This window comes from Lolium rigidum, chromosome 2 (genome assembly GCF_022539505.1).
Source record: "Lolium rigidum isolate FL_2022 chromosome 2, APGP_CSIRO_Lrig_0.1, whole genome shotgun sequence".
NCBI lineage: Eukaryota > Viridiplantae > Streptophyta > Magnoliopsida > Poales > Poaceae > Lolium > Lolium rigidum.
Window position 1 is genome coordinate 126,954,223 of NC_061509.1, and position 15,974 is coordinate 126,970,196.

Here is a 15,974-nt window from a genome sequence, read left to right on the forward strand (position 1 = left end):
TGCATGATATACTATAGGAGAGAGAGAATGATCTTTCCAATTTAAAATATTGTTGCCTTGTTTGTCGTTCACTAGGTATTAGGACGCTGGTATCCTTCTTTTTTTTAAATCGTCCATGATCACTATGATACGTAATTCAAGGTATGTGTCAAATTAAGCCTTGAAGAAAGGTGGAATGTTTAGTCATACGATACTACTAGACCATGATGGCGCGCGTTGCTGCGCCCGTCTATTTTATCAATATAATGTTAGATATTTCTACACATATATGTCACATGAAACAAGGAAATTAAAATACAATAGGGACTGCTTTCAATCGGAGGACTCCTTACTCTGGAGGATAATATGATAAAAAGTGTACCAGTGTACATATGTCTACCGCAGGTTACTGGCATAATCTTGAGATTATCATGCATTGGCTAGAAGGCTTAGCTGCACCTTAACCATACTCGAAGGTAAGCAGGTAACTCTATAGACAATGCATGATAAGTAATGAACAGTCTCCTTGGATGGTGAAAGCATAAACACATACGTCACCTTGTGCAATCTTGATTTGTCCTATGTAATTGTCCCTAGCTGATTGTTATGGAAGCTCGTATTTCCTTGGCCACCACATGTGGAGACTTTGCTCATGATTTTACTGCATCAACATCTGTTTGGCAGTTCATTAGCAGCCTCCTTGGATGCTGAAAGCATAAACACATGTCATCTTTCAAGGTCCTCATTCCTCACTGAGCGACTGGTGACTATCGTGAGAAGTATTGTAGAAAGCCGAGGACAGTGAGGTCATACATAGTGTCCAAGATATATTAGCTGGTTGGAACCGACAAAGGCCTTGTTCATAGGACATATAGTAACAAGACCCCACCCCCACCCACACACACGCGCACGAGAAATCAAGATTTGAATGTATACCCAAACTTCATGTCCTTTAATTGTCAGATCCTCACATAATGTCCTATTTGAATAGGATTCAGGGCTATAGATTTAAATCTAAAGTAGAATTCCTTAAATCGACAAACATCATGTGCACAAGAACTAATATCTAACTGCTGCAGACGTATAACCAAAAAAAGAAGCAAACCTTGCAGTACACAATCTGCGTCATTTGCATGTCTCCTTACTCCTAGGAAATTATCAGAACTTAGCCATTTACCCCTTTTTGAAAAATAAAAGGCCCATTAACATCTGATCTGTAAAGTGATGAATGGAACACACATAATCCAGTAGGGAAGGATTGTTTTCCACTGAAAGGAGATGAATTGAATGATTCACAAAAAAAAGGAGATGAATTGAAAGTAATATCGCCAGTATAGTAGATAATCTGTATAGTGACACAAGAATGATTAAAAACTCAGCGCTTTCCTCTGCTACTAAACATGGACAAAAACCTAGCAAATACATAACTATACTACTTAATAACAAATCAGAATTTAAAACTGTGTATTGTGTATGGCTGTGAAACTATCTTTACTAATACTTGAAACTTGGAAAAAATAGACTTCCCTAGTTTGAGTCATGTGTATATGCGTGCATGCTTATTTGTGTACCAATATAATAATAAAGTACATCACGTTAGTGCATGTTAATGCTGGAGTAAAATTGATCACTCGTCTATAAGTAAATAACAACTATTATATCATGTGACTTAGCTTATTTCAAAGGAATGTGCACAACTTTATATAGTTGAGAGCATGGAAGTGGTCTTATTGGCGGTAGATGATTAAGTAAAATGCATTAGAATATGTCAAGCATGTATTTGAAGGTTCTGCATTTAATGAATCTGTATTCTTTATCTGTAAATAACACATTCGAAATTGAATTAACCTCACGCACACATTCCATTTTTCCCATACTGCATGATAATGATATTGTATTGTTACTTGGTAGTAAATGCGAGTAGTTTCAACTGAAAGCAAGAAACAACGGGTAGCTTAATTTTATAGAGGATGGATGTATCTAAGAGACATTAACTCACTACAAGAGAATTTTCTAAATTTGGCATGGTCAGCTGAAAATTAACCGAGTGGATTGCAATAATAAAACAGTTTCTTTCAACCTATCTTTTGACATCTAGGAAGAGCTTGTCCAACGGGGAGTATGCCATCCATAGAAAAATCAGTACACAACTAAAAAGCTGAAGTACTTAGACTGATGAATGCAGACCTGGAATGTTCTCTTCGACACATTCAGCTGACCCAGTCTGGAGAATGAACACCGATCTATGCCGGTTCTTGTGCTTGTACATCAGGCCGTAGCCGTAGCTCCTCCCCCTCCTCACTTGAACTCTGTGTTGCACAATGGTTGACGCGCCATCAACCCCCAGCAGGGAGTGCAACCGTTCCTAGCACTGCAGGTGTCGAAGACCAACATGAAGCCAGCATAAGACATTCCAGAGAAAAAAAGGGAACATATAGGACGAAGAACCAACCTAGGCAAGAACGATGGCTGCCAGATGAACCTTTAACTGCTATTGGCTTTGGTTCACAAGACATTGAACTGTTGATGATAGCACTATATATAGTAGAAAACAAAACCAAGAGATATTTAGCCGTAAGTAGTACAAAGACCTTACCAAAGCAAACAATCTGTAAATGATGCAGATGGAGGTCATGTAATAAGCTTGAAGGTTGTATCTGCATTGCGAACCTCAGTACATTATACAGTGGACAAAGAGATGTTGACCACTTGAATAACCAAAAAAAAGCTAATCAAAGGCATGTGCATCTAGAAGTGTGAAACTAAGTACTGGTGAATGAACAAACATACAGATTCCATTGCATTCATAGGGATGTACTTAATTAACCTCTGTTGCAAAAATAAAATGAAGATTTCAGATGTGCATGTGGCTGGGATTTAGTAGCTTTTCAAAGTAATAAACCAGGAAAATTACTGGTCTTGGCTCACTTATGGATAGAACAGAATTCTATACCAAGGTTCCCCCTCTACAATCCGATTATGTTGCACACTCGACTATACTGCTCATGCAATCTGCTGCATACAGCAAAAATAATAACTGACAATATCATGGCATGAATGATTCGCATACACACTCTAACCAGTCATACGTACGTACAAATAGATACTAAAGCATGAAAACATAAGGTATGTCACTACCAGCAGACAGTCTAACCTGGCCTGGCCGGCAACCATAAGGAATTGTCACGCAAGAAATCCCCAATTCAATACATCAGCCCAGCCTCCAAGATTGCCTGAACGAGTTGACTGGAAACAGCATGGAGCCATGAACAGTCCCAGCGCAAAATGGATACCGGAGAGGCATGATAAATTACACTGAACACCATAGAATCGTTGGGCGGAAGCCCAGCCTTGGCTGACAAAGTTGACCGGAACCAGCATGAACACTCCCTGCACAAAATGGAGACTGGAGAGACATAATTGCAGTGCGGACACAGTAGAATCGTTGTGCGGAAGAGAGGATTGTAGAGAAAATTTTGCAGAAAAGATGAAGATAGAGAGCTAATAGAGGAAACCTAGCCGAGAACCCTAGCTGCTCGAGGATCTGCAGCCGGTGGAGAATGGTGAGGACAATGCGACAAAGCATGTACTACGAAAGGTTGAACTGAATTAGATATAGGCAGCGGAGAAGTAACATACCTCGAAGTTTCACCCCCCGGCGAGCATCGCTCTTCAGCCACCATTGTTCGAACTTCCAACGCCACCCGATCGGCTTCAATCTGTCGGGACGCAGCAGGCAGTTTCAGGATCTACAAATTGTTTACCCGTGTGGAGGGAGCCCACTCAGCAGCCTGGACGCCATGCAAATTCCGCCGGATCCGGCGCCGTCTCCTTAGAAGAAAGGAACATTTAGGCTACTGTATAAATCCGGCCGAAATCGAACTAAAAAGAACAAACAGATGCGGGACTCCGTAACCTACCTTTGCTGCTTAGTCGGGAGTGTGAGTCGCATCCCATTTTTTCAGGTCTGGCAATGAAGTACTCCTCGGCGGCGCAGGCGGGCGAGGAAAGAGGGGAGGAGAAGATAGAACGCCTGTCCAACTTCTCGCACCATGGCGCCGCCAGGCCCCTTTCATCACCGCACCTCACCAAGGCCCGTTTAAGTGTTTCAGGGGCCAACAAATCTGATGCGGCCTAGGTAGATGTGGGGAGTAGCAGCCCTCTAATGAAACGGGCCTTTTAACGCGACCGATCTAGTTAGCGCTGCTGTAATGCGAGTTCGGAAATAGTCAGTACCTCTGCACCGTTAGATGGCCTGATCGGACGATCTAGGATCTCAAATCGCTGTGGAGGCTCCTAGGTGGTTCCATTATACTGTTAACTAATTAAATGATTGTTAATCTTTTAGCCATATGAGCTGGTTATTAATGAGACGTGACTAACAAATAAAATGAGGTGATTATGTTCGTTTGAAAACATCTGACTGGGTATGTCAATTAATTTACCTAATTCATAAATTTTCACATACCTAATTTCGCATACCTCATTATGTTAAGTAAGCATAAAAATGAATACCAGAATTTTCGGCATGATGACAATATTGATCGTTCGGCCATATTAATTTGACATAAACCAGCCTACTTTAAGGGTGCCAGATTATTGAGCTTTAAGACGTTAGTTAATGGCTGATTGGTTTTTGGTCTTTAATTTACCGTTCTATGAAAAAATAAATTATGAAGTTTGTCAATGAACGTGTCTACCTTCTTCCTATCATTGCATCTGAAAAATTTAAGTATAAGCAGGTATAGGAAAAAACAAGTTACTAATGTGTTCAAGAAATCAGTCACTTAAATGCATTAGAGTTCCTTTCGCTGCCTTGTTCTGAGCATCGATATCTTGACTATAGTTTTAATCTGGGTATATGGGTATGTGATACCCGTTGAAATGTTGGTAAAAGATAGTATATCTCAAAACCAAAACAGAAATTGCGTCAAATGGTTACCATTTCCAGGTATCGACATTGCATACTCAGGTCGTATGATACCTAGCCGCTTAATTATTATTAGATGAATTCAACTATCGATACTTGAAGGATTTGCATAGGTAAACATACCTAGGGATAAATTTTGTCGGAAGTGCTTGTCCTTGTCATGCTGATTTTAAGGTATTATGGTGAGGTATGCTTACATTTACGAGGTATTTTCATCGAATAAATTTCTAGGTACAAGGTATCGATATCGCATACTTAGGTCTACTTAGGTCGTATGATTAACGTTCCCTTTGCATGATGATGAAGACTTATGTCGTGTTATACTGGCTGGGATTCGGTCATGCACACCCATGTTTTTTCCGACCGTTTTGTTCGGGAGGGATGAGAGTCAAGGTACCGGTATTGTCCGAGGAGTATGAGAGTATTTGTAGGTATCGTGGTATTGTCCGAGGAGTACGATAGCTCATGAGGATACCGCATGGTATCCAGGTCTCGAGGTATCGAGGTATTGAGGAATTCTCCAGGGATACCAAGAGGTATGAGCATGTGTTGGACATACCGATATCTAAATTTGGAGAATTGTCATTAACTTTTTTCGTATCATACTTAAGGTACCAGTATCAAGGTATCCAAGGTACCGGTATGTGAGTTATGAGCGTATCTAGGTACCTGAGTTATGAGGTATCTAGGTATGATGATACCGACACCTAACTTTTGTCATATCATACCTTAAGTATGAGGTATCTAGGTATGATGATACGGACACCTAACTTTTATCATATCATACCTTAGGTATGAGGTATCTAGGTATGATGATAAGTTGGGATATGTAGTATATAGTTTTCATTTTATTTGTGAAAAATAAGCGTGTCATGTGCTCGGGTATCTATGGTAGCTAGTATAGTTGGGTATGATACCTCGGATATCTATATCTATTTTAATTGGATAATCTTAGGTATATCTCTATGAGAACCATAGAAATATGCGGTCAAATCATATCTATGATAGAATGACCGGGTATGTGATACAATATAGTTTTCGTTTTATTTGTGGCAATTAGTGTGTTTTTTCTCGGGTTTCGGTGGTAGCTAGTATAACTGGGTATAATACCTCGGATATCAAACCTTGGGTATGTCATTTTTTATGGAAAAATCTTAGGTATATCTCTAGGACAACCATATAAATATGTGGGTATACTTCTACATCAAGGTATATCTCTACCTCTAAGTATGATACCTCTATAACAAGGTATATCTCTACAGTTGGGCATGTCTTCTTTATATAGAAAAAGTTGGATTTATCTCTATGAAATATTTAGGTATCCTAGTTACGTGCAATATGGAGAGTCTTAGTTTCTCTAACGGTGCTCCCTATTAGGGCGCCAAACAATGAAATGAGAACTAGCCTCCCTCCCAATAGCATGTCGAACAACGGTGTGGCCTAATAATTTGTCTGCCACTATATTACGCTGATGTTGACCCATTGGAATCGGAATGGGAGTCCCAGACAGGCGCGGCAAAACGTCGCCACGTAGGATTATGACTGGCGGTACCACACGACAATGACCCAGACGTTCTCCCCACCCTACCACGTTTCTCCCGTGCCAACTCCTACCACACTGGTCACCAAACACCGTCGTCCCTATTTTTGATATTGACAGTTAGGAGGCATCTACCTAGCAGCAACGTGTAGCCCTCACCCGCTTTGGTTGCCGCTCTCGACATCTGGCGCTCTTGCCAGATGTCGTTAGAGATGCTCTTTAGGTTCTTTTCAAGTGTATATGAGATACCCAACAACAAAAGTGTATGCAATCTTATCTGGATATGATAAATGTTAGACATATCGTTATCTAGGTGTTGGATATCTTGCTAGATTGTTTGGTGTTTACCCTAGGTATGGGATACCCAGCGACGAAACACATGTATGGGGTATCTTCATTTATACCTTATAGGCATATACTTGGGGTATCTGTCTCTATTTTAATTATAGGTACAGGTATGTCTCCAGTAAGGTATATACTTGCATGAAAATTCATATTTTAGGTATGCCAACTTAGGTATATACGTATACGTACCAAGAGATATCTATGATATAGATACATTTTTTTTGCGCAGAAGGAAATGATAATATTACTTGCAAGACCTATTACTTTATCAAAATAGTAATGGAAAATACAATGTTTATTTTTTTTGCCTTTCTAGAGATGTTCACGAATAATTTGGACAATATTGCAAATACATGAAACAAGACGATCCGATCTAAAAAACTGAGCACTTGCGTTACAGCCAATTTCACATGATTTACACATTAACCTCGCCACAACTATAGTGGTAACAACTTCTTCTAAACAATTCTATCTGTCGTGGTGCCTGCACAACAATGGACTTTTAACCTGCAGATGGTAGAAAATAAGTTCAGTACCTTCCGGTTACACATCAGTTTAAAAATTCAGCGCATCATGCACACATAAGATCAAAGAAATTCAGCGAGTCTATAAATACAAGAAATAAAAAAACATGCATGCATGGTTCAAACATAGAGAGAAGTATGTTTGAGTTTGCAGATTAGATGAAAGTGTGGGTCGATTAGGCTCAAGATTTTTTTTGGAAATGCAGCATACGTAGCTGGTTCAAAATGAATAAAGATATTGTTTACATCCATCTTTCCCAAGGATTGATTAATTTATTCTAGGACATACCTGATCTAGCAATTAGCACACCTTATGAGCACGAGTACCATGAAACCTGCATTAGAAAGACATAATATTCGAGAGATATTTGGGGGTGACTAGTTCCTGTTTTGACACCATACCACGAGTTAGGGCGACCGCTGAAGGAAGGACATCAATGTCGGCAACCGCGAGTATGGCGAGAAACGCCACAGCTTCCGACGACCATGATTCCACGAGCCGCGACGATGATGATAAACTGCTCAAACGAACAAGACAACACAGCCACTTCTAAATCAGAGTACGCACATCCGGAGTCGCTGCTACGGTCGAAACACACACTACGATGTTTCAGAAAAGCATGGTCAAACAATCACAGCCCCAATACATACCTCGGCCAAGAAGAATTTGGAGACGTTTTGGGTCGTCCTTCGCTCTGTCTAGACAAGGATGTGATGCAAAAACGTGGAGCATGAATTACGTTCCTTATTGGCACCTATTAAATAGCGAGGAGATATGAGTTCAAAAATAACCAGAAAAGGCAACAGATCACTATCCTTATTGGCACGAAAATCATGGCTGATTGATAAACAATAAACGGGCATGCTTTTTGTATGGCAAGAGATCACTATCCTCATTTTTTCATTCCGGGTATCTAAAATCTGCAATAACGGTGCATGCATGCAAAACCGAAAATGGAAATATTTTGGAGTCATCCATTGGAGCTGCCATGCAAATCAAATATGGAAATATCTATAAATTGCCGGTTCATGCTACAAAACGGGTATTATGGTGCGCTAACGGGTTTTATCACAATATATACCCGGATTCCTTTCATCTGCCAGTGGATCAATCTAACGGTGGAAGATCTGGGAGCCTGGGCACCATGGTGCCCCAATAACTTTACCTATATATATATATATATATATATATATATATATATATATATATATGTTGTGTTTGTGCTAGTGTGTGTTGGCGTTGAAAATGAGTTGCCAACGTTGCGCCGAAATGTTGATTCGTTAAGTTTCCGTTTCGGCACATTTTTGGCGCTCATATGTCCTACCGTGTAGGAAGGTCATGCCAAAATTTTCCGTAAAAACTACCAACGGATGCATGGTTCTAATCAATTATATAATCTTACCGTGCAGGCGATAATGGTTATCGAGATGAGTGAAAGCGTCGTGATGAGATATCTGAAACACGCGATCATCGACATGTATGAAAATAACCGCACGGAGGTATTGTGTCCGTGCCGAAGATGCAAACAAGGGAAATGGTTTGACCCCTATTCAGGCAAATTGCAGGGGCACCTGCTCACTAATGGTTTCATGCATGGACACACTCAATGGATGAGTGATGATGGCGCGGAGGTCAATGGGGCGACGGCAGCAGGTGGTAATGGCCGGCAAGAAGGAGGGCATCATGATATTGATGATGATGAAGAGTTTGTCGCACAGGACGATAACCTTGATGACGATAATAACCTTGACGACGACGAAGAGGTGCCGCTAGCTTCAGTCGTGCGGGACCCTCATCTTCAAGATCTGCTTCTCGAAAAGATGAAAGGCGCCAAGCGGAAATCAAAGCTTGAGCAACTGGAGATAGACTCGAATACTCCGTTGTACGACTCAGGTCGCGGGTTGGGGGAGTCCCGCTTGAGAGTAGCGCTCGATGTGCTGTAGATGAAGGCGAAACACGGATAGACGGACACAAGCGTCCATGACATTCTGGAATACGTGAAAGATCTCCTTCCTACCGGGAACACGTGTCCTGGTAGTCTAGCCGAGGCCAAGAGAATCACGTGCCCTCTCGACTTACCCCACGAAAAGTATCACGCTCGCATCGCCGATCGTAACATGTATCGCAAGGAGCACGTGGACAAGACCAAATGTCCTGTGTGTGACGCTGAACGGTACAAGAAAGGGAAGAAGAAAGCTCCTCGGAAAGTTGTGTGGTACTTCCCTCTCGCCCCCCGGCTTCAACGGTTCTACGCGGACCGCAAGGAAGCAAAGCTCATGCGCTGGCACGCTGAAAGAAAGGAGGCAGTGTTGAATGATGAAGAGCGGATTGAGCACCCAATGCTGACACACCCTTCGGATGCAAGCCAGTGGAAAGCATTAGACAATGAATTCAGAAGTTTTGGGGCAGATCCCAGAACATCAGGTTGGGTGCGAACAAGGATGGATTCAATCCGTTGGAAACCAGAGCAGCACACATAGCACATGGCCCGTGTTTGTATGGATCTACAACCTCCCGCCCTGGCTGTGCATGAAGAGGAAGTACATACAAATGAGTATGCTAATTCAAGGGCCGACACAACCAGAAAACAATATCAACATGTATCTCGAACTATTAAAGGAGGAGCTTGAAACATTGTGGGCGGAGGAAGGGGTAGATACATGGGACGCCGTCGCGGAAGAATATTTCCCTTTGAGAGCCGCGTTGATCAAGACGGTGCAGGACTACCTCAGATACGGTTATATTTCGTGCCAGGTGTGCCATGGACACAAGGCATGTGTCAGGTGCATCGAAGAGATGATGTTTTTGCAACTTGGTAAGGATCCCGGCTCTTCGAAAACAGTTTACATGGGGCATCGAAGGTGGCTACACAAGACTGACCCGTGGAGAAAGCGTGGAGATCTGTTCGATGGTACAAATGAACCCCGAGGACCTCCATGTAAGAAGAGCGGCGAAGAGATCGATACATTACTGAAAGGTTGGAAGGAGTGCCCTGCGCCGGGAAAGATTCGTCAAAAGCCTGGAGAGAAGAAGAAAAAGGAAACGACGCCGCTTATTGGTGTATGGAAAAGGAGGTCCGTGTTTTGGGACTTGCCGTACTAGAAAATTCTCGATACACCTCACTGCCTTGATGTCATGCATATTACAAAGAATGTGTGCGAGAGCTATCTTGGCACTCTTCTCAACATGCCGGACCGGACAAAAGATGGGCCGAAAGCAAGACACGACCTGAAAGTTTTGGGCATCAGGGAAGAGCTTCAGATCCCGTCGACCCAAGACGGACAGTCGGAGGAGGAGATGGCCGGCGGTCAGAAGCGCAAAAGGATTAACCAGCCAGACTATTACTCGCCCTCCTCGCTTCACTTTTAGTCCGGTCGAGGTCGATCAATTTTTCAGCTTGCCTTCTAGGAGTCGAGTGCCCTTCGGTTACTCCGGGCTAATAAGCGGATACATGGACCCCAAGAAACGAAACTTCAGCGGCATGAAGTCTCATGACCGTGACGTGATGATGACGTGCATTCTTCCGGTTGCAATCCGAGGTATAATGGATGACCATGTCCGTGCAACGCTGACTGGGCTTTGTAACTTCTTCGATGTCATAACTCGGAAGTCGATAAGCGTGAAGAAACTCGTAAGGCTCAAGGAAGAGATCGTGGTGATCCTATGTGAGCTTGAGATGTACTTCCCGCCTGCATTCTTTGACGTGATGGTCCATCTGTTGGTCCATATCATGGATGATATCATCAGTCTAGGGCCGGCATTCCTACACAACATGATGCCGTTTGAAAGAATGAATGGGGTCATTAAAGGATACGTTCGAAACAGGTCACATCCGGATGGAAGCATCGTCCAGGGCTGGCTCACCGAAGAGTGCATCTCTTTCTGCACGAATTATCTAGACATCGAGGACCCTGTTGGTTTGCCTCAAAACAAGCACCTCCGCAGGTTCGAGGGAGGTTAGGCCACAAAAATGGAAGGAAGGAACTGCACGTGCACATGTCTGGTCGGACTTCCGACTTTGACAGGGCCAACTTAGTAGCGCTACAACACATTGACTTGATCGATCCTTGGTTGAAAGAGCACAAAACCATGATAGAGAACAGTGCCAAGCCGATGATGACGGAAGCGAGAAATATTCGAGAGAGCACAACTCCTCTTTCGCGCGCTGGTTCAAAGACCACATTGATGCTAATCCCCCACCAATGGATTCGACAAGGATAAACTAGTATTGGCCTTGTCACATGGCCCCGCGCCCAACATCATGACTTACCAAGCGTACGATATCAACGGGTACACATTCTACACGGAAGAAAAAGACAAGAACAGTGTTTACCAGAACTCAGGGGTAACGATGGATTCCTGGACGGGTGACGTAAAGACTTGATATTACGGAAGGATCGAGCAAATCTGGGAGCTTAGCTACGCTGGGGAGAAAGTGCCGATGTTCCGTATCAGATGGGCTAAGAGCGTCACAAAAGAAGACAGGTATTTCACCACCATGTTTCTACCCGAAGCCAACAAATCAAAGTCCACGAACGCCACCGCGCAGAATGAGCCATGGGTACTGGCAGAACACGTGCACAAATGCTTCTTCATAACCGACCCATCCAGGCCTAGCCGTGTTATCGTGAGGAGAGGCAAGAGGACCATCGTCGGAATGGATGGAGTCGCCAACGAGGAAGACTTCGAATGACAGGTTTTAGACCCAATGATGAAAGAATCCGAGGACGAAGACACAACATACACCACAAGAAGAAGCAGGACCACGCTACCGAGGTCAGGTCGACCCTTCAAAAGAAGAAGTCACGACACAGGGCTAAATTATTCAACGACAAGCAAGAAAAGCAAGAAGAAAGTGAAACACTCTTCTCGATCAATGATGTAAAACTTTATTTTCAATGTATAACTCATATTTTGTGTAATACATAACTCATATGGTGTTGGCCAATATATAACTAATATTAATTGTGTTTGTCAACATGTATAACTCATATTTTTGCAATGCATAACTCACATTTTTTGTAATGCATAACTCATTTTTGTATAGGATTTGGGGGAAAAGAAAAGAAACATAAAAGAAAGTGAAAACAAATAAAGAAATGAAGAAAAAGAAAATAAAAATAGAAAAGTAAATGGCCAGCCAGGGGCTGGGGGACAAGTCCCAGGTATAGCCGGATCGATCTTATTGCCGGCGCACCACCTGTTTGGTTCGCCGGGGGTATAGTTGTCCCTGGCGAACCAAACAGGTGGTGCGCCGGCAATAAGATCGATCCGGCTATACCTGGGACTTAACCGCACCATGATACGTCTCCAACGTATCTATAATTTCTGATGTTCCATGCTAGTTTTATGACAATACCTACATGTTTTGCTCACACTTTATAATGTTTTTATGCATTTTCTGGAACTAACCTATTAACAAGATGCCGAAGTGCCAGTTCCTGTTTTCGGCTGTTTTTGGTTCCAGAAAGGCAGTTCGGGCAATATTCTCGGAATTCGACGAAACAAAGACCCAACATCATAATTCACCGAGACGGACCAGGACACCGAAGGAGAGTCGGAGGGGAGGCCTGGGGCCCCCAGACCATAGGCCGGCGTGGCCTGGAGGGGGGGCGCTCCGCCCTATGGGGTGGGACCCCCAGGCGCCCCCTTGCGCCGCCTCTTCGCCTATAAGACCCCTCGTGACCTAAAACCTCGATACCAATTGACGAAACTCCAGAAAGACTCCAGGGACACCGCCGCCATCGCGAAACTCCGTTTCGGGGGACAGAAGTCTTTGTTCCGTCACGCCGCCGGGACGGGGAATTGACCCCGGAGTCATCTCCATCGACACCACCGCCATCTTCATCGCCATTGCTGTCTCCCATGATGAGGAGGGAGTAGTTCTCCCCAGAGGCTGAGGGCTCTACCGATAGCTATGTGGTTCATCTCTCTCTCCCATGGTGTGATCTTTATGTGATCATGAGCTTTGTATCACTATTAATCTATGTGCTACTCTAGTGATGTTATTAAAGTAGTCTATTCCTCCTCCATGATGTAATGTTGACAGTGTGTGCATCATGTAGTACTTGGTGTAGGTTATGATTGTAATCTCTTGTAGATTATGAAGTTAACTATTACTATGCACTCTAGAGGTTACTTTAATATGAACTCCGGAATTACTCTCCACGGTGTGATGGTGACAGTGTGCGCGTCGTGTGTGATTCCTTTATGAAGTTGTGGAGCTTGTTTACTCCGGCTTGAGGGTGCTCTTGTAGCCCTACACAATGAATGGTGTTTGTTATCCAACAAGAGAGTGTGAGAAAGTAGCACAAGTGAAGTGAAGTTATTTATTTATGTGATCATTGTTGAGAGTGTCCACTAGTGAAAGTATGATCCCTAGGCCTTGTTTCCAAATATCAAATCACCGTCTATTCTATGTTCTACTGCATGTTTACTTGCTGCCATATTTATTTCAGATTGTTATTACCACTCATATTCATCCATATCACTTGCATCTTACTATCTCTTCGCCGAACTAGTGCACCTATACATCTGACAAGTGTATTAGGTGTGTTGGGGACACAAGAGACTTCTTGTATCGTAATTGCAGGGTTGCTTGAGAGGGATATCTTTGACCTCTACCTCCCTGAGTTCGATAAACCTTGGGTGATTCACTTAAGGGAAACTTGCCGTCGTTCTACAAACCGCTGCTCTTGGAGGCCCAACACTGTCTACAGGAATAGAAGCGTGCGTAGACATCAACCTATTTTCTGGCGCCGTTGCCGGGGAGGTAAGGTAAAAGGTATTCACATCCTCCGACTACTAAGCTATTTCCTAGCACTGTTGCGGGTGTGTGAGTGCTCGAAGCTATTTCCTTTAGATCCTGCAATTGCATCTTTTTGTTTCTTGTTTTTATTTTCACTAGTTAGGCTTAATGGAAAACAACAAAAAAAATTGAGATCTTTATGAACTTTATATTGAATTAGGACATGATGTGTTTGAAGAGAGAATTAAAAAACCCATGGAACTTTGTTTGCAAAATAGTTGTAGCAATGTTATTAGCATGAACTCTTTGAACACTATTATTGCTAATGCTATGGAAGAATTTAAGCTTGGGGAAGCTGGTTGTGACATTTTTAGTCCCCCAAGTTTTGAGGAGAAAATTTTCTTTGATGATACTTTGCCTCCCATTTATGATGATTATAATGATAGTGGTATTTTGGTGCCACCTACTATGGAGGATAAAGTTTATTATGATTATACTATGCCTCCTATATTTGATGATTATGGTGATGAGAATAATAATGATAGCTACTTTATTGAATTTGCTCCCACTACAATTAATAAGAATAACTATGCTTATGTTGGGAGTAGTAATTATTTTATGCATGAGACTCATGATAAGAATGCTTTATGTGATAGTTATATTGTTGAGTTTGTTCATGACGCTCATCGAAAGTTATTATGAGAGAGGAAACATGGTTATATGCATCTTAATAATATTAAGTTTCCCCTCTTTATGTTGAGAATCTTGAAATTGCGCTTGTGTTGCCTTTCTATGCTTGTTGCGTTATGCTTACATGACTTATTTATTTACAAGATTCCTTTTCATAGAAAGTGGGTTAGACTTAAAAGTGTTTCTTCTTTGCTTTTGATGCTCTCTTTTGCTTCAACTCTTATTTCTTGCGAGTGCATCATTAAAATTACTGAGCCCATCTTAATGGCTATAAAGAAAGCACTTCTTGGGAGATAACCCATGTTTTTATTTTGCTACTTGTTTTGTTGTGTCTTGGAAGTTGTTACTACGTAGCAACCTCTCCTTATCTTTATTTTATTGCATTGTTGTGCCAAGTAAAGTCTTTGATAGTAAGGTTGATACTCCCTCCGGTTCATATTCATTGACTCTAATATGGATGTATCTAGACACATTTTAGTTCTAGATACATCCATAATTAAGTTAATTAATATGAATCGGAGGGAGTACTAGATTTGGATTACTGCGCAGAAACAGATTTCTTGCTGTCACGAAATTGAGTAGCCCCGTCTTTAGGTAACTCGGAAAAATCTGCCAATTTATGTGCGTGATCCTCAGATATGTACGCAACTTTCCTTCAATTTGAGCTTTTTCATCTGAGCAAGTTACGTGCCCCTGAAAAATTCGTCTTTACGGACTGTTCTGTTTTGACAGATTCTGTCTTTTATTTCGCATTGCTCGTTTTGTTATGTTGAATGGATTTCTTTGTTCCATTAACTTTCAGTAGCTTTGTGCAATGTCCAGAAGTGTTAAGAATGATTGTGTCACCTCTGAATATGTGAATTTTTGATTATGCACTAACCCTCTAATGAGTTTGTTTTGAGTTTGGTGTGGAGGAAGTTTTCAAGGATCAAGAGAGGAGGATGATACAATATGATCAAGAAGAGTGAAAAGTCTAAGCTTGGGGATGCCCCTCGGTTCATCCCTGCATATTTCAGAAAGACTCAAGCATCTAAGCTTGGGGATTTCGAGGGCATCCCCTTCTTCATCGACAACTTATCAGGTCACCTCTAGTGAAACTATATTTTTATTCCGTCACATCTTATGTGCTTTACTTGGAGCGTCTGTGTGCTTTTATTTTCGTTTTGTTATTTTCATTCTCTGAATAAATTCATGCTTGTGTGGGAGAGAGACATGCT

The 15,974-nt window shown here is 42.2% G+C and overlaps 1 long non-coding RNA gene across 5 annotated transcripts; it reads right to left on the minus strand.

Moving 5' to 3' along the window:
• Nucleotides 1–318: 318 nt before the first annotated feature.
• On the minus strand, nucleotides 319–4,013 carry LOC124687206. Of its 5 annotated transcripts, none has more exons than XR_006998138.1 (6): nucleotides 3,900–3,991; nucleotides 3,619–3,807; nucleotides 3,134–3,523; nucleotides 2,432–2,514; nucleotides 1,085–2,350; nucleotides 319–686 (listed from the first exon to the last, which is right to left on the minus strand). It is a non-coding gene; the product is annotated as an uncharacterized LOC124687206 (long non-coding RNA). The 5 variants fall into 5 exon arrangements; XR_006998137.1 differs by having other exon boundaries at nucleotides 319–1,247; nucleotides 2,167–2,350; nucleotides 3,900–3,980; XR_006998135.1 differs by having other exon boundaries at nucleotides 319–2,350; nucleotides 3,619–3,810; nucleotides 3,900–4,013.
• Between the last annotated feature and the right edge of the window lie 11,961 nt (nucleotides 4,014–15,974).